Source organism: Schistocerca cancellata, chromosome 11 (genome assembly GCF_023864275.1).
Source record: "Schistocerca cancellata isolate TAMUIC-IGC-003103 chromosome 11, iqSchCanc2.1, whole genome shotgun sequence".
Lineage (NCBI taxonomy): Eukaryota > Metazoa > Arthropoda > Insecta > Orthoptera > Acrididae > Schistocerca > Schistocerca cancellata.
The window spans coordinates 84,225,523-84,245,730 of record NC_064636.1 but is presented as its reverse complement, the minus strand read 5'-3'; the positions used below and the strand labels follow the sequence as shown (position 1 = coordinate 84,245,730).

Here is a 20,208-nt window from a genome sequence, read left to right as displayed (position 1 = left end):
ATAATAAAAGAATTTGGTATATAATATGGAGGCCTTATTTGAATAGTGGTACACCCAGTTTTGTTCATAGTGATGACAGTTCTGTGAATGATGTACCTTAAATATTGCAGTCCACCACTTGTTGCAAGGGATTACCATTTCTTCCTATTGTCATCACTCAGTTATGTCTAAGCCTCAGTATCTTGAAATGAAATAATTGGAGTTGTACCACTATTGAAATAAAGCCTTCATATATATCACATAAAATGTTGCACAAGAACATTTAGGGTATGCATGTATTCCATTGACTTCGATGTCACCAGCAAGACTTCTTCTGATCAACCGTTGTACACTACTGGCCATTAAAATTGCTACACCACGAAGATGACGTGCTGCAGACGTGAAATTTAACCGACAGGAAGAAGTTGCTGTGATATGCAAATGGCTAACTTTTCAGAGCATTCACACAAGGTTGGCGCCGGTGAAGACACCTACAACGTGCTGACATGAGGAAACTTTCCAACCGATTTCTCATACACAAACAGCAGTTGATGGGCATTGCCTCGTGAAACGTTGTTGTGATGCGTCGTGTAAGGTGGAGAAATGCGTACCATCACGTTTCCGACTTTGATAAAGATTGGATTGTAGCCTATCGCATTGGTCGAGATCCAATGACTGTTGGCAGAATATAGAATCGGTGGGTTCAGGAAGGTAATACGGAACGTTGTGCTGGATCCCAACGGCCTCGTATCACAAGCAGTCAAGATGACAGGCATCTTATCCTCATGGCTGTAACGGATCGTGCAGCCATGCCTCGATCCGTGAGTCAACAGATGGGTACATTTGCAAGACAACAACCATGTGCATGAACAGTTCGATGACGTTTGCAGCAGCATGAACTATCAGCTCGGAGACCCTGGCTGTGGTTATCCTTGACGCTGCAACACAGACAGGAGCGCATGCGATGGTGTACTCAACGACGAACCTGGGTGCACAAATGGCAAAACGTCATTTTTTCGGATGAATCCAGGTTCTGTGTACAGCATCATGATGGTCGATTCCGTGTTTGGCAATACCGCGGTGAACGCACATTGGAAGCGTGTATTCATCATCGCCATAGTGGCGTATCACCCGGCATGATGGTATGGGATGCCATTGGTTTCACGTCTCGGTCATCTCTTGTTCGCATTGACGGCACTTTGAACAATGGACGTTACATTTCAGATGTGTTACGACACGTGGCTCTACCCTTCATTCGATCCCTGCGAAACCCTACATTTCAGCAGGATAATGCACGACCGCATGTTGCAGGTCCTGTACGGGCCTTTCTGGATACAGAAAATGTTCGATTGCTGCCCTGGCCAGCACGTTCTCCAGATCTCTCACCAACTGAAAACGTCTGGTCAATGGTGGCCAAGCAACTGGGTCGTCACAATACGCCAGTCACTACTCTTGATGAATTGTGGTATCGTGTTGAAGCTGCATGGGCAGCTGTACATGTACATGCCATCCAAGCTCAATGCCCAGGCGTATCAAGGCCGTAATTAAGGCCAGAGGTGATTGTTCTGCGTACTGATTTCTCACGATCTATGCACCCAAATTGCGTGAAAATGTAATCACATGTCAGTTCTAGTATAATATATTTGTCCAATGAATATCCACTTATCATCTGCATTTCTTCTTGGTGTAGCAATTTTAATGGCTAGTAGTGTACGTTGTCACAAACCTCACAAATCTAGATTCTACATGTTCAACCAGCTGGCCAAATGGGGTCCAACAGTGATGGCCCTTTTACACACTTTCAGACACTGATAATTTTGTCTTGCACAAGCACGGGATAGGTTCCAGATGTTTGTGGCCTGACCTCGAATACAGGCGTGAAGGTTAAATGCCACGGAGGGGAGATAGCGACATCTGTCAGTAGATGTGCACACGAGTTGCAGTCTGCTTCTAGCCTTAGTCAAATGGTGACACTCATGCTGCAATGGGTAAAATCGAATATTGTGCAGTGATTAAGTTCCTGACAAAAGAAGGGCTTGGTATATAATATGGAGGCCTTGTCTGAATAGTGGTACACCCAGTTTTGTTCATTTTCAAAGTCCACTTGGATCGTGTTTATGGTGATGCTTCCCCTCATACTCCACAGTGAAGGAATAGTCTAGACAGTTTCATCTGGGCAGAGAGAGCATTACTGTTGATCCATGTGTCACTCGAACTGTCAAATTGGGACTGAGGAAACCATCGCTATTGTTGAAAGTGAAGTTCTGAGTGACATGCGATTGGAATCCGAGAAAACTGCAGCGAGGATATGGTTGTCTAAAACAACCATTTTACAGATAATGCACGGTCATTTGCACACGAAAAAGGTCAGTGCAAGATGGGTTCTCAAACTTCTCTCTGTAGTGTGTGACTATTTGCACCAAGTTTTTGGAGCTGTGCTGTGACAACCAGGAAGAAGTACTAGAATCTATTGTCACAGGGGATGAAACTACAATTCTTTATTATGATCCTCTGTTCAAAAGAGAATCTCTCTAATGGTATAAACTAGGTGAGGCTTCACTGAGAAAGGCAAAGGTCACTCTGCCTACAAAGAAGGCCGTGGCAACACTCTTCTGGTTCTGGAATTTCAGTGGAATTCTCTTAGTTGATTTTAAAGAAAGGAATTCCACTGTGAACGCATAACACTACCTGCACAAATTATGCAGCTCCATCGAACTACAGACGCGAGGAAGGTTGTCACAATGTGTTTGTCTTCTCTGTGACAATGTGCCAGTGCACACAGTGGTAATTGCGGAGGCTGTAGTAAAGGAATGTTGCTTCCAGGAGACTGACTACCCACCCTACAGTCCAGATCTCACCCCAAGTAACTACCATCTCTTCTCCAAACTGAAGAAAGATCGTGGAGAAAGGAAATTTGATGATAAAGAATCAGGTTATTTTTGAAAGGCATAGAGCTGTTAATTCAGAGCTGTGAAAAGTGTACTGAAATGAAGGTTGATTACATTGAAAAATAACTTCTGGAACATATCTCATATGTAGCATCTTCATACCCTTCACAGTGACCACTCAACAGTTGTAACTGTTCACACTCCTTACATACACTAACAGACCTGCTATTAACACTAAACACAAACAATGCCAATGTTCTCTGGGGCCCCAGAGAACTGCTAACATCTGACCATCTCTTCTGCATGCTCCACTTCTTTTGTCATGCAGTGTAGTTTGCACCATCAACATCTCAACGGTCTGGAAGATTTCTACTATTAATGATCTTTCTGCCCTATTCATTTGTGACAGCATTATGTGTTGCAGCTGAGAGGGCAGAATGTGGCTTTGTACTGCTAATCATTGTGTACAAATTGATTTGATAACACTAAAAATCATCCTCATGGCATTACTTAGCTGGATGTCCATATTTTTGTCGAGTGGGCCGTTTAGCCAAACTGGGGAAGAATATTCGGCAATCGAGAAGACAAGACTAGAGGCAGATGAACGCTGGGTGGGTGTCGATGCTCCACATTTCACATCTGTAGCAGAAAGCTACACGTGCACTCTGGATAAAGCTAAATGAACTCGGAGAACTGGTGGCATATAATCTTGACCATAAAACATATTCTACATATCTCAAAACAAAAAGCAAACACTCTGACTCAGCAAATGACACTCCAATAATCCTACAATGCAAGCTACTGCCACTGCCTCACAGTGTGGAGCCTTAAGCTCCAGTTACTACGGACCAGAAAAATTCAAATTTTGTGATAAATGTGAAATAGATGCGAATTCTGTCTCAAAATGTGATAACGCGAAATTACCTAAATATATTTACCAGCAAATTGTATCCATAGGCACTATTCTATCAGAAATAGTTTGAAAGAGCTTTATTTTCAGCATATTGATATCTAAAATGTAATCAGTTTTCAGTACCTGGTATTGTACAGCATCTGGTGAAGCCCAATTTGGACAGATAATGTGTGTCAGAACCTGCTTGCAAAATAAAACGTGCACAAATGGAATGACCTATCAACGCACTTGATGTTTTGGTGTTGTGCCAACTGTGGGCAGTTAAGTAGGCTATCTGAGATACACACCACATGACATAATGCAACATAGTATTCAGCCGTGGGATCTAGAATTTTATAACAACTGCATACCTACATCTACATCTAAATGGATACTCTGGAAATCACATTTAAATGCCTGGCAGAGGGTTCATCAAACCACCCTTCACACTTCTCTATTATTCCAATCTCGTATAGCGCGCGGAAAGAATGATCACCTATATCTTTCCGTACCAGCTCTGATTTCCCTAATTTTATCGTGCTGATCGTTCCTCCCTATGTAGGTTGGTGTCAATAAATATTTTCGCATTCGGAGGGGATTGGAATTTCATGGGAAGATTTTGTCACAACAGAAAACGCCTTTCTTTTAATGATGTCCAGTCCAAATCCTGTATCATTTCTGTGACACTCTCTCCCATATTTCACGATAATACGAAACGTGCTGCCCTTCTTTGAACTTTTTCGATATATTCTATCAGTCCTATCTGGTAAGGATCCCATATCGCACAGCAGTATTCTACAAGAGGATGGACAAGCATAGTGTAGGCAGTCTCCGTAGTAAGTCTGTTACATTTTCTAAGTGTCCTGCCAATAAAATGCAGTCTGTGATTAGCCTTCCCCACAACATTTTCTGTGTTCCTTCCAATTTAAGTTGTTCGTAATTGTAATACCTAGGTATTCAGTTGAATTTCCAGCTTTTAGATTAGACTGATTTATCGTGTAACCGAAGTTTAACACGTTCCTTTTACCATTCATGTGGATGACGTCACACTTTTCGTTATTTAGAGTCAACTGCCACTTTTCACACCATTCAGATATCTTTCCTAAATCGTTTTGCAGGTTTGTTTTGATCTTCTGATGACTTTATTAGTGGATAAATGACAGCATCATATGCAAACAACCAAAGACAGCTGCTCAGATTGTCTCCCAAATCGTTTATATAGGTAAGGAACAGCAAAGGGCCTATAACACTACCTTGGGGAACGCCAGAAATCACTTCTGTTTTGCTTGATGACTTTCTGTCAGTTACTACGAACTGTAACCTCTCTGACAGAAAATCACAAATCCAGTCACATAACTGAGACGATATTCCATAAGCATGCAATTTCGCTATGAGCCGCTTGTGTGGTACAGTGCCAAAAGCCTTCCGGAAATCCATAAGTACGGAATCGATCTGAAATCCATTGTCAATAGCACTCAACACTTCATGTGAATAAAGAGCTAGTTGTGTTTCACAGGAATGATGTTTTCTAAACACATGTTGACTGTGAGTCAATAGACAGTTTTCTTCGAGGTAATTCATAATGTTCGATCACAATATATGTTCCAAAATCCTGTTGCATATCGACGTTAATGATATGGGCCTGTAATTTAATGGATTACTTCTACAACCTTTCTTGAATATTGGTGTGACCTGCGCAACTTTCCAGTCTTTGGGTACGGATCTTTTGTCGAGCGAACGGTTGTATATGATTGTTAAGTATGGAGCTAATGCATCAGCATACTCCGAAAGGAACCTAACTGGTATACAGTCTGGACCAGAAGACTTGCTTTTATTAAGTGATTTGAGTTGCTTCACTACTCCGAGGATATTTACTTCTATGCTGCTCATGTCAGCAGCTGTTCTCGATTTGAATCCTGGAATATTTACTTCGCCTTCTTTTGTGAAGGCATTACGGAAGGCTGTGTTTAGTAAGTCTGCTTTGGCAACACTGTCTTCAATAGTATCTCCATTGCTATTGCGCAGAGAAGGCATTGATTGTTTCTTGCCGCTAACATACTTCACATACGACCAGAATCTCTTTGGATTTTCTCCCAGGTTTTGAGACAAAGTTTCGTTGTGGAAAGTGCTATAAGCATCTAACATTGAAGTCCGCATTAAATTTCGAGCTTCTGTAAAAGATTGCCAATCTTGGGGATTTTGCGTCTGTTTAAATTTGGCATGTTTGTTTCATTGTTTCTGCAACAGTGTTCTAACCCGTTTTGTCTACCAAGGAGGATCAGCTCCGTCGTTTGTTAGTTTATTTGGTATAAACCTCTCAATTCCTGCTGATACTATTTCTTTGAAATTAAGCCACATCTGGTCTACACTTAAATTCGTTCATTAGCTTAAGTTCAAAAGTTGGTATTATACACACACTTAATGTGGCAAATGATTTGAACGGTGATTGCATCGAATAGCGGTTGGGCCTGAACTGCCTCATTAACAATACCCTGCCAACCTCAAGAAGCAGTTATATGGTGACGGTTCCCAAATGCTTTGTGTTGTTTTCTTTTTCTTATTCTGAAATGAGTGATGTGATTAAATCTGCTCCATCATGGATTTTGATTATGGCCCTTACAACACCAGAAGAGATCAGTGATCCCTGTGACAAGGTGTCAGTGTTGTTTTCTGCTCTTGCAGAACACATGTGTAGCCTGCTGACCTACCCGAGAGAAACAGGGCCTGTTTCCCCACAATGCTTCTCTCCTCTATACACTGTCTGCACTCTGCACTATAGTGATTGGAAAACAAAATCTGTCCCATTTTTTTCACTGTGCCTAAGTTCTTCTCCTAACATCAAATACAGTTACGGTACTTTCAGTTCTACTTCTGTGCTAAGTGCCTTGTCAGTTCTACCTCTAGTGTTGTAAAGCAGGGGGTCGCAAAGCTACTAGAGTGCATGCCACATAAAGTGACAGGTGATATCTCAATACGCAGTAGCACGGATATGTCAAGTGACGTGCCAACCGATAGCAGTCAGTCAGCCGATGTGTGCACTCGAGTTCATTTTCTATTGTGTGGAGTGAGTTTATGACTGGTTTTAGCATTCTGCATAGCATTCTTTAGAAAGTTATTTTGAGGCAGTCCGATCGATGTGAGTGGCAAAAGCAAATCTCACCCAGTATTACAAAAGCAGGTGAGAGAAATAGTGTCGCACATATATCAGTTCTTTAGACAGGATTCAGAAGCGACATCCACATCTGATCACAAAGTGTTTCCCGATGTTGCCAAGTGCCAAGAAAGAACAGCTGAGGCATGCGGCATCAGGTTGAGAACTGTTTGACAGATTGCGAGTGAAGCCAATGCATCTGATGAAGAGAACAGATCACACTATATGGCACTTCGACACTGAAAGAGCATTGTGACATTACAGCTGGTTCATGAAATACCCACCAGAGACACTATTTCGTAGTTCACAATAGATCACAATGAAATGCTGAAGTTTAGTTTAAAGCAGCTTGAAATGATTGCCGTTGCACTTGATGATAAGGAACAGCGAGGAAAAAGAGTATGTTAGAAATATGTTAAAAACTTGAGACTGTGAAGGAGAGTTCCACACTCTTTACAAGGAGCTGGAAGAGGAGTCATCACTATGAACACCTCAGAATGTCTAAAGAACAGTTTTTTTTTTAACCTGTTATGCAAAATACAAATAGAAATTACAAAGAGGAATTAAAGAGGCAGGTATCCAGTATCACCATGGCAGAAGCTGATTTTTGCCTAAGGCCATTTTGCTGAACAAAATAAAACAAATATGGAGGTGCTACTTGCTGGCAGCAATAGGGAAATATCACATGACTCCGTCAATGGCCCGCTGAAACACTGTTCCCGAGAAACCTTGACGCGACATGATTTGACGTGTCGATAACACTCTGTTGACGGCATGTGTGAATGCCACAATTTGAACTACAGAGGAGAATCTTTTGAGGTGATGGATGTCGCGGCAACATTCCGTCAAGTGTGAATCCACCTTCATGCAGGTTCTCCAGAGACAGGGTTCATACAAGAAAGTAAATTAATATTTAAAGCATCAAACTCAAAGCATTTGAGTGACTACCACTCTGAAATGTCTTGCTGTCTTCAAGCGGTGGTCTGTACAACAGCTATGTCTGTACCTGATGCAGAATTCTGTTATTGTCACGGATAATGCGAGTGTTCACTCTGTGCGAATGAATAAGGCTCCTACTTCAAACAGGAGATACAATGAAATTATTTCATTGTTGTCATCTAAAGGAATTCCCCACACTGCGTCACAGACCAGGGCAGAGTTACCCGCGCTCATAAATGCATACAAGCAGAAATACTGGACTCACGACACAGGTGAACCAGCAAGACAGCCTGGTCACCGAGTAATCTTGTAACCACGATATCACTGCCTCTACAATTCTACTGACCTGGTATGGGCGCAAATTGAAGTCTATATCACAAAGAGAAATAGCATCTTGCAGATTGCTGGTGTTGAAAAACACACGTCAAGCAGTGGACAACATAATTATCTCTGCATGGGCAAATTGTGCTAGACATTCAGAAACACTGCAAGAAGAAGATTTTGAAAAGGAAATTGACAGGAGACTCAATGATGGAGCCTTTCCTAATTAATCTTCACGATTCTCATTTGTCTGAATCAGAGAGCAAGGGTGTAGAGGATGTTTCGGGATAACCATATCAGTACTGCTTCGACACGTTGCCATTTACGGTCTTCAGTGAACATTTTGGGGACCCACCTCACACACACTTTGTGATAGTCCGTATGTTCAGTCAAAATCTTAACAACTGCACTCTTACTGACTTCAGGGATCCATTTACAAGGCTCGCAAAGTGTCACATACCGATCTTTGCATATTTCTTTCTCCATTTTTGCAACTGTTTCAGCTGAAACCAATGAATGGCCAGAACACTGTTCATCACAGACATCTGTGTGCCCTTCTTGAACTCTCCGACCCACTTTCGCAGGTTCTTGATGGCCACACACAGTGGCCCGTTGACTTTGTCTAACACCGCCTTGGCACTCTAAAATGGGTAACGCAACTTGCACCTGGCACAACAAGTGAAGAGGGGCTCCATCACAAACAGCTGCCCAGTCAAGATGCGTAAAAGTGTTCCTCACGGATCCAGCACCTTGGAGACTTTATTTTAGAAATGTTCCTCATATCATCATCATCATCATCATCATCATCATCATCACCACCATCATCATTGTTATTGTAGTTACTATTATTGTTAGTGGCAGTGGACACACAAACATCACTGTACCATGAAGTCTTTCAGTTTCTACCAGTTCGGAAGTAAGGAGTCCAGCAATCAAGTGATTTACTAACACTAAGCACAGAACAAGTATTTTAAGTGGATTGATTTTAAATGTGGGTGAAGGAAGTGTCACTTGGGAGAAGAGTGGCGTAGAAGGGTCATGTTTTGTAACAAGTGGCTGCCCTCAATGTGAACAGTTAGCTTTCTTTTTAGAAAAGGAGTTGTACATATCACGGTGCACTGAGAACTGCTTCATAAAAAATGGTTGTTAGAAATAAGCTGTACCAAGTGTTCACAAATTTAGACAAGATGGACCAGAGGAGTAACAGCGATCTGGGTTAAAACAACAGTCTAGACCAAAATAAGGCACAGTGTATATGCGAGCAAGGAAAAAAAATTCCCACATTTTCCCAATTTCGCAGCTAAAGATATACTTTTTCCCCAGGTGAAAATACACTTTTTCCTGGGTGAAAGAACATTCTTTCCATGTTAAGTGACAATATGCTTCCATGGGAGCTGTAAAACTTATCAATTCTTTGAACAGTAATGGTTTTAGATACTGGCATAGAACTTCCCAGCACTACAGGAAATGACACCCAGCAAAAACAACATGTTTTGAAAATATCTTTGATGCACAGCAACATGTACGCTGCATATTTTCGTATCTTGAAAGTACAAATACGAATTCCACCAAATGCAGCACTATAGCTTCTGATGCACTGAAATAGAGATTGTGATGCACTTTAGTCAGCCAATTACAGCCTATGCCACATAAACTTGTCAGCCAATGACAGCAGATATTCAGAGCATAGGACACGTGATGTAGTCAGCAGGTGGAAACATTATTAATTAGCACAAACACACAAATAAAAAATTAATTGTTTTAATTAATACACATAAAGTGAACCTACAAGAAAAGATGAGTTTTCATATACAATATTGGTCATCAAAAATTTTTTGCTGTTTTTTTCCGTGGGCGCAGTTGGGCAGGATCCTAAGAGCACAGCTTAAATTGCAGCAGCAGAATATTACTGACAAGCACAATTATAAATTCCACTGCTGTGCACCGAACATTTTGTGCATTACTTGGCTGAATAAATGTTCCATTGAGCACTTTGACTTTTCCATAGGAAAGCCAGTTATGTTTGAAATAGCTGAGGAATTCACCTCACATGATTTCTGAAGGATAATTATATTTTTTAACATCATTATTGCATTATATGTAAGCTATGAAAGAACTAAAACAAATATGAAAAACTAAGCTTGAAGCTTGGTCTTTTTAATGTGTGTTACTCTTTAAGATATATCAAACACTGATGTGCCAGTAAAATTGTAAATAATGGCTAAAATGTCTGGTTTTCTTGGCCTGAAATTTTTGTAAGTGGCTGGACCTCAAAGTGTTAAGTTTTGAATGATACTCAAACACTCTGCAATTTAAGAAATTCATCGCATGTTCACACACGTAACATGGTTCAACTTTTGTAAAAGGAAATTTACTTTGAAGGTAATGCTTCTCAAACCACGTTTCGCAATATTTTCCCGTGACCTATCAGAAACGTAAATACACTCCTGGAAATTGAAATAAGAACACCGTGAATTCATTGTCCCAGGAAGGGGAAACTTCATTGACACATTCCTGGGGTCAGATACATCACATGATCACACTGACAGAACCACAGGCACATAGACACAGGCAACAGAGCATGCACAATGTCGGCACTAGTACAGTGTATATCCACCTTTCGCAGCAATGCAGGCTGCTATTCTCCCATGGAGACGATCGTAGAGATGCTGGATGTAGTCCTGTGGAACGGCTTGCCATGCCATTTCCACCTGGCGCCTCAGTTGGACCAGCGTTCGTGCTGGACGTGCAGACCGCGTGAGACGACGCTTCATCCAGTCCCAAACATGCTCAATGGGGGACAGATCCGGAGATCTTGCTGGCCAGGGTAGTTGACTTACACCTTCTAGAGCACGTTGGGTGGCACGGGATACATGCGGACGTTCATCGTCCTGTTGGAACAGCAAGTTCCCTTGCCGGTCTAGGAATGATAGAACGATGGGTTCGATGACGGTTTGGATGTACCGTGCACTATTCAGTGTCCCCTCGACGATCACCAGTGGTGTACGGCCAGTGTAGGAGATCGCTCCCCACACCATGATGCCGGGTGTTGGCCCTGTGTGCCTCGGTCGTATGCAGTCCTGATTGTGGCGCTCACCTGCACGGCGCCAAACACGCATACGACCATCATTGGCAATAAGGCAGAAGCGACTCTCATCGCTGAAGACGACACGTCTCCATTCGTCCCTCCATTCACGCCTGTCGCGACACCACTGGAGGCGGGCTGCACGATGTTGGGGCGTGAGCGGAAGACGGCCTAACGGTGTGCGGGACCGTAGCCCAGCTTCATGGAGACGGTTGCGAATGGTCCTCGCTGATACCCCAGGAGCAACAGTGTCCCTACTTTGCTGGGAAGTGGCGGTGCGGTCCCCTACGGCACTGCGTAGGATCCTACGGTCTTGGCGTGCATCCGTGCGTCGCTGCGGTCCGGTCCCAGGTCGACGGGCACGTGCACCTTCCGCCGACCACTGGCGACAACATCGATGTACTGTGGAGACCTCACGCCCCATGTGTTGAGCTATTCGGCTTTACGTCCACCCGGCCTCCCGCATGCACACTATACGCCCTCGCTCAAAGTCCGTCAACTGCACATACGGTTCACGTCCACGCTGTCGCGGCATTCTACCAGTGTTAAAGACTGCGATGGAGCTCCGTATGCCACGGCAAACTGGCTGACACTGACGGCGGCGGTGCACAAATGCTGCGCAGCTAGCGCCATTCGACGGCCAACACCGCGGTTCCTGGTGTGTCCGCTGTGCCGTGCGTGTGATCATTGCTTGTACAGCCCTCTCGCAGTGTCCGGAGCAAGTATGGTGGGTCTGACACACCGGTGTCAATGTGTTCTTTTTTCCATTTCCAGGAGTGTAGTTAAGTCGACACAATAATTGAAAGCAGTCTGTTGTGACACAGTACTGCATAGACTTCATCCTAAAGCCTTCGACACATTTTGCTGTCAGCAGAAGCCTCTGTGTGCACAGTGTTTTGCTGCCATAAATGGCACATTTTCTTTGCAACTAAAGTTTTTTTTGGTGTTACTCCCTCATTTATGTTTTACTGATATAGTATCATTCTGCAATAGTGGGCTACAGCACAATTCTTTGTCAGAGTATCGGTTCTTCAGTCAAATAACAAAAATTTGACTGACAACTAAAATGAGAAAAATTTCCAGAATTCTAAAAAAGTCCCGGTTTTATCCAAATGAAAAAATTCCTGAGCTTTTACCAGTTGTGTTTGGGTGTTTGCACCCTGTAATATTTCATGGATGACCAGTTTAGACTTCACGTAGAAGTCTTCTTCCAAAAATGAGCATAATCTGGCTGTTTTTTGTGGCTTATTGTATACTCATGCAGCAACACGATTGTAAACTGCTCACTGCCTGCACCAATTTATGATCACAAATGAAATTACAATGAAATCCAGACCTTTAGCTGCTTACAGACATTGATAAATATTGACAGGGACAGTTGAAAATGTGTGCCCCGACCGGGGCTCAAACTCTGGATCTCCTGCTTACACGGCAGACACTCTACCTGACTGAGCCATTGAGGGCACAGAGGATAGTGTGACTGCAGGGACTTACCTCTATATGACATGTTCAAAAGAACAGATACCATTTTCATGTAGATAAGGCTTACCGGCCAATGATCTTCAATACGGATGCACTCACAATGCCCGAACTCTTAAGGGAATCGATAGATTGACTGCCACAAGTAATGAATATAGTGGGCAGGGGCACTACAAATGTAGTGTGTGGACAATACGTTGGAAATGTGGGCCTCACGGGGAGCATGCCAGTTGGATAGAGCGTCTGCCATGTAAGCAGGAGATCCCAGATTCGAGTCCCACTCGGGGCACACATTTTCAACTGTCCCCATTGATATTAGTTAACGCCTGTAAGCAGCGAAAGGTCTGGATTTCATTGTAATTTCATTTTTCAAGAGCTGCAAGTTTGCTAAGGGTATCTGTTCTTTTGCACATGTCCGAAAGAACAGAGTCCATCTTCACACGTAATTTACGATGATGTTACTGCACGAGTGACCGAGCAGCTGACAGCAGCAGCCAGATGGTGCTCATTTTAGAAAGAAGGCTGCTACGTGAAGTTGAAACTGGTCATTAATAAAATATTATTGCAATCTAGATTACTCTTTTAACACAGAAGTATCGATTGTGTCACAGACTCATTAGTTCATGGTTTAATAAAATCTCTACAGAAACTAAAAATCATTTATCTTTCATTATTTTGAAAGTAAAAATGCTCATAATTGATAATGTTGTTGCGATAACACTGGAACACACAGAGATTGTCTGCTGTGGAGTCCTACATTCATTAATGTGCGCTGGACAGTGTGCTCCAAACACTTGTGCCTGGACCACCTTTTTTGTTCTCTGCCACCAGACCTGCCTCACATCACTGCCTATCCCGCTTTATAGAGTACCGTATTTACTCGAATCTAAGCTACACTCGATTCTAAGCCGCACCTGAAAAATTAGACTCGAAATCAAGGAAAAAAAAATTTCTCGAATCTAAGCCGTACCTGAAATTTCAGACTCGAAATTCAAGGGGAGAGAAAACTTTTAAGCCGCACCTTCAAATCAAAACAAAGTTGGTTCATTGTAATATTAGACACAATTTAGGTCGAATGAACGACGATACAGCTACAGTAGTTTGGTTCGAGTCGTAAGCTTAGCGGTTAAGCTTTACCAGGTAGCCATTGTTATGTGTCAGGCGCTCAGTCCGTATTTACAGGGGTACCCTTCCTTTTCCATGTGCTTCGTCTGGTTTGAATTGATTGCTTAATTTTCTTTGATCTGATAAGTGTCGTTCTCTTTGTTATAGGTGTTTACGTCACTCTAAGCTGAAGATGCATTACTGTACTGTGTCATGCATTGTTTGTCGCATTCTGATGATGAGTGTTTACGGCCTGTCGCCGCTCGCGGCATGGCTTGCTTTTCTGCATGCTACCGCCGCTTACAATTAAAACGAGAGTTTAGCAAAAATTTTTCTCCGTTTGAAAATCTTTGCAGACGCCTCTTTAGTACATTACATTCTGCACAGAAATTAGTCATCTTAGATTGAAAAATCTAGTCAATTGCCGTGCTTCATTTCTGACTGTATCACTATTACACTTAAGAATATAAACATGACACAATATGTATATTCTTCCGCATTTGCTGTTGTCTCACTCTAGTTTCGTAGTTTATTAGGCAGACAGAATTTAAATGAGATAGCAGCAAACACGAAAGAATACATGGCAAAGTGTTTATATTCGTATTATTGTTATGGTGAAGAGAATACTGCATGTGATTCACAATTCATAAAAGTTCCTATTAGCAACCATCTCTTCTCACAAGTAGGAAAAAATTCAGAATGTAGAGTTGGCCATATTGACAAACATCCCTAACAGTCTTGCCAGTCGGATTTTCGTAGTACATTGAAACGCTGCAACATTTGAAGATGAACGATACAGAATTTGTATTTACTTCGATGGATAATGTACGAAAATGCAGTGGTCGAAATTCGGGGCGGAGGAAAAAAAGCTCGTCTTCCACCTTTTTTTAAAATTTATTTATTGACGCAGAGGTTTTGGCGCCAGTATTTATCTTTGTGCCTGCAAAGCATACCTGTGTAGCGCTACATATATTCGATGGCAGAAGTTACTTTGCACGCAATTCTAAGCCACAGGCAGTTTTTTGGATTACAAAAACCGGAAAAAAAGTGTGGCTTAGATTCCAGTAAATACGGTAGGCGAGCCTCCAAACTCTGCATTCTGTGATGATGTGCTGATGTTTGACACTCATGCCTACCTGTGGCTTCACCACCCTTTGACCACATCCCATACATTCTCATGACAGTAGCACGTGAACAGCCAACCAGCTTCATTGTTCACGAATGCTCATTCCCAGGCACTGGGCCATAACAATGTGCCCAGGATCAAAATTGCTTACATCAGAGAATTCCCCCCCTTTTTGCCAGTATAATATCCAAAATGATTCTCATTCTTCCCTGCTCTGGTAATATACTCTTCTCAGCATGTCACATGTCCACAACGTAATCAGCCAACGTTCAATCTCGGGTGGCAGTGATCATTATGTTTTGACTCAGCAGTACATAATTTACGATCATGTTGCTGCACGAGTGACCGAGCAGCTGACAGCAGCAGCCAGATGGTGCTCATTTTAGAAAGAAGGCTGCTACGTATAAGTAATGAAACACTTTTTTTTTCTCGACTAATTTTGGTTGAAAAACTGCACGATTTGTTGTGGCGGATCGGGGATTAAGGAAAGGCAAACCTACATTTCTAGCATTTGTAGACTTAGAGCAAGCTTTTGACAATGTTGACTGGAATACTCTGTTTCAAATTCTGAAGGTGACAGGGGTAAAATACAGGGAGCGAAAGGCTATTTACAATTTGTACAGAAACCAGATGGCAGTTATAAGAGTCGAGGGACATGAAAAGGAAAGCAGTGGTTGGGAAGGGAGTCAGACAGGGTTGTAGCTTCTCCCCAATGTTATTCAATCTGTATATTGAGCAAGCAGTGAAGGAAACAAAAGAAAAATTCGGAGTAGGTATTAAAATCCATGGAGAAGAAATAAAAATTTTGAGGTTTGCCGATGACATTGTAATTCTGTCAGAGACAGCAAAGGACTTGGAAGAGCAGTCGAACGGAATGGACAGTGTCTTGAAAGCAGGATATAAGAAGAACACCAACAAAAGCAAAACGAGGATTATGGAATGTAGTCGAATTAAGTCGGCTGATGCTGAGGGAATCAGATTAGGAAATGAGACACTTAAAGTAGTAAAGGAGTTTTGCTATTTGGGGAGCAAAATAACTGATGATGGTCGAAGTAGAGAGGATATAATATGTAGACTGGCAATGGCAAGGAAAGCATTTCTGAAGAAGAGGAATTTGTTAACATCGAGTATAGATTTAAGTGTCAGGAAGTCGTTGCTGAAAGTATTTGTATGGAGTGTAGCCATGTATGGAAGTGAAACGTGGACAATAAATAGTTTGGACAAGAAGAGAACAGAAGCTTTCAAAATGTGGTGCTACAGAAGAATGCTGAAGATTAGATGGGTAGATCACATAACTAATGAGGAGGTATTGAATAGGATTGGGGAGAAGAGAAATTTGTAGCACAACTTGACTAGAAGAAGGGATCGGTTGGTAGGACATGTTCTGAGGCATCAAGGGATCACAAATTTAACATTGGAGGGCAGCGTGGAGGGTAAAAATCGTAAAGGGAGACCAAGAGATGAATACACTAAGCAGATTCAGAAGGATGTAGGTTGCAGTAGGTACTGGGAGATGAAGAAGCTTGCACAGAACAGAGTAGCATGGAGAGCTGCATCAAACCAGTCTCAGGATTGAAGACCAAAACAACAACAACATCGGGGAATTTTCCCTCTTCAGCTTGTATAGTTTCACGAAGTTCCAGTAGATGGCAGCACTATATGAAGACTTCAAAATGACGTCTGTAATGGATGTGCATTCCAAGCAGAGAGCTACCATCTACTTCCTTTTGGCAGATAACCAGAGCATCACAACATTCATAGGTACTTCCAGAATCTCTACGGAGACCTGGGAGTGAGCAAATAAAAAAGCACGTCGAGTCATTCGGCTAGACGTCTGTCATCATCACTACGAGGTTGCACAAATCTGTCCGATCTTCCCCGTGCTGGCTGGCCACACACAGTGGTGACCCCTGCAATGTTGAAATGTGCAGACACCCTCATTCGAGGTGATCTGCGGATCACAATCAAACACCTCGCTGCTCAACTGGACACCTCTGTTGCTAATGCTGACACACTCGTCCATCACTTGAGGTACTCAAAGGTAAGTGCCAAATGGGTTCCTCACCGCCCAACACAAGACCGTAAAGAGCAATGAAGGACCATCTGCGTGGATTTGCTCGTGCATTATGATGAGGCTGACAATGACAATTTTCTGTCGAACATCATCTCGAGCAATGAAACACACATTCGTCACTTCGAACCGGAAACAAAATGCCAATCCGTGGAGTGGTGACACGCCTCCTCTCCTCTAAAGAAAAAGTTTAAAGTTACACTCTCAGCTGGTCACGTCAGGGCAATGGTCTTCTCACACTCTGAATAGGTTATCCTATTTGATGTCCTTATCCTATTCGATGTAGAGGCTTATCTCACTAGGTGTAAGATAGATACTGCCTACAGGAAAATTAAAGAGACCTTTGGAGAAAAGAGAACCACTTGCATGAATATCAAGAGCTCAGATGGAAACCCAGTTCTAAGCAAAGAAGGGAAAGCAGAAAAGTGGAAGGAGTATATAGAGGGTCTATACAAGGGCGATGTACTTGAGGACAATATTATGGAAATGGAAGAGGAGGTAGATGAAGATGAAACGGGAGATACGATACTAAATGAAGAGTTTGACAGAGCACTGAAAGACCTGAGTCGAAACAAGGCCCCGGGAACAGACAACATTCCATTGGAACTACTGACGGCCTTGTGAGAGCCAGTCCTGACAAAACTCCACCATCTGGTGAGCAAGATGTATGAAACAGGCGAAATACCCTCAGACTTCAAGAAGTATATAATAATTCCAATCCCAAAGAAAGCAGGAGTTGGCAGGTGTGAAAATTACCAAACAATCAGTTTAATACGTCACAGCTGCAAAATACTAATGTGAATTCTTTACAGACTAAAGGAAAAACTGGTAGAAGTCCACCTCGGGGAAGATCAGTTTGGATTCCACAGAAATGTTGGAACACGTAAGACAACACTGACCTTACGCCTTATCTTAGAAGAAAGATTAAGGAAAGACAAACCTAAGTTTCTAGCATTTGTAGACTTAGAGAAAGCTTTTGACAATGTCGACTGGAGTACTCTCTTTCAAATTCTAAAGGTGGCAGGGGTAAAATACAGGGAGCGAAAGGCTATTTACAATTTGTACAGAAACCAGATGGCAGTTATAAGAGTCGATGGGCATGAAAGGGAAGCAGTGGTTGGGAAGCGAGTGAGACAGGGTTGTGGCCTCTCCCAGATGTTATTCAGTCTGTATATTGAGCAAGCAGTAAAGGAAACAAAAGAAAAATTCCGAGTAGGTATTAAAATCCATTGAGAAGAAATAAAAATTTTGAGGTTTGCCGATGACATTGTAATTCTGTCAGAGACAGCAAAGGACTTGGAAGAGCAGTTGAACGGAATGGACAGTGTCTTGAAAGGAGGATATAAGATGAATATCAAGAAAAGCTAAACGAGGATAATGGAATGTAGTCGAATTAAGTCGGGTGATGCTGAGGGAATTAGATTAGGAAATGAGACGCTTAAAGTAGTAAATGAGTTTTGTTATTTGGGGAGCAAAATAACTGATGATGGTCGAAGTAGACACGATATAAAATGTAGACTGGCAATGGCAAGGAAAGCGTTTCTGAAGAAGAGGAATTTGTTAACATCGAGTATAGATTTAAGTGTCAGGAAGTTGTTTCTGAAAGTATTTGTATAGATTGCAGCCATGTATGGAAGTGAAACATGGACGATAAACAACGTGGAGGGTAAAAATCGTAGAGGGAGACCAAGAGATGAATACATTAAGCAGATTCAGAAGGATGTAGGTTGCAGTAAGTACTGGGAGATGAAGAAGCCTGCACAGGATAGAGTAGCATGGAGAATTGCATCAAACCAGTCTCAGGACTGAAAACCACAACAACAACAACAACAACAACAACAACATTTGATGTCCTGCCTCATGGTGTAATGATCAACACTGAAGTGTATTGTGCAAACCTAAGGAAATTGAAGAAATGACTTCAAAGTGTTCCGTCACCACAAACTGCAAACAAATGTTTCCTTTACTGTGACAACACAAGGCCTCATAGAAATCTGTGCTTCTGAGAGGAGCTCACAAAACCTCACTGAACTGTTCTTTCTCATCTACCTTACAGCCCTATCACCTTCCAACTTCCATCTGTTTGGCCCAAAGAAGAATGCACTCAGCAGGAAGCAATATGTGGATGATGGGAAGGTTACTGCCTCAGTAGAGTGGTACCATTTAGGCATACAGGCCCTCAATAAGGTGGCATAAGACCATTGCACTGAACAGAGATTGTGTTGAAAAATTAGGTTTTGCAGCCAAAGTGTATGTTGAAATTGTGAACGTAATCTAACTGCTTTCAGATAAAAAAGGTGTTCCATTCCTTATTGAATGTCCCTCATAAAACTAGTAGCTTCAATCACTACATATTTAATTTTGTTGGTGGATTGGTAGTTTCAGCTTTTATGGTGTGTTTCAGAGGGATACAAGTGTCTATAAGGTGATAGAATGCAATCGAAAGGTGAGTAACACAAGTTTTCTGTTAATTGTCTACCACACCATACGTTTTGTCACCAAGGATATGCACCCAGAAACCAAATAATGACTGACAATGAAAAGACACGTGGAAGGTCTAAATCCCTTTAGTTTGTACGCCTCATTATTTCATAAATATCTAAATTCTGAAACTGTCACCTTGTTGTACATGGTAACTTTTTTAATCATATAAAAATTTCATATTGAGAACCATTCTTCTCACTAGGCCGAGCACAACATGGATCAGGATTTGATACGTTCTCAGACTTCAAGGCATCACCAGTTTTCTATTGGAGGGAAATGTGACATACAAAAAAGGGGAAAGGGAGACGAAGAGATGAATAAAGTAAGCAGAATCAGAATGATCAGGTTGGAGTAGTTATTTGGAGATGAAGAGGCTAGCACAGGATAGAGTAGTATGGAGAGCTGCATCAGACCAATCTTTAGACTTAAGACCACAACTACAATCTTCTGTTACAACTGATGATACAAGGGAATGTCCACACATTCTATCTCATGTAACATAAACTCAAGTTGACAGTACTTAATGACAGTTCTGCACCAATCTCAATGATGGAATGAAACTTCTTTTCTTCCCTGAGATACGAAGGGGGTTGAAAAGCTTTTAGCCTAACAAATAAAGAATGGCAGAAATTTCATAATACCAATTAATTTTTCAATATAATATCCGTGTACATTAACACAACTGTCGG

General features: G+C 42.0%; 1 protein-coding gene across 1 annotated transcript in view; it reads right to left on the bottom strand.

Annotated features, from left to right (window-relative positions):
* Positions 1–20,208, bottom strand: part of LOC126108238 (zinc finger protein 664-like) — a 201,600-nt gene that overhangs the window by 68,843 nt on the left and 112,549 nt on the right. The gene's annotated exons all lie outside the window — the stretch shown is intronic.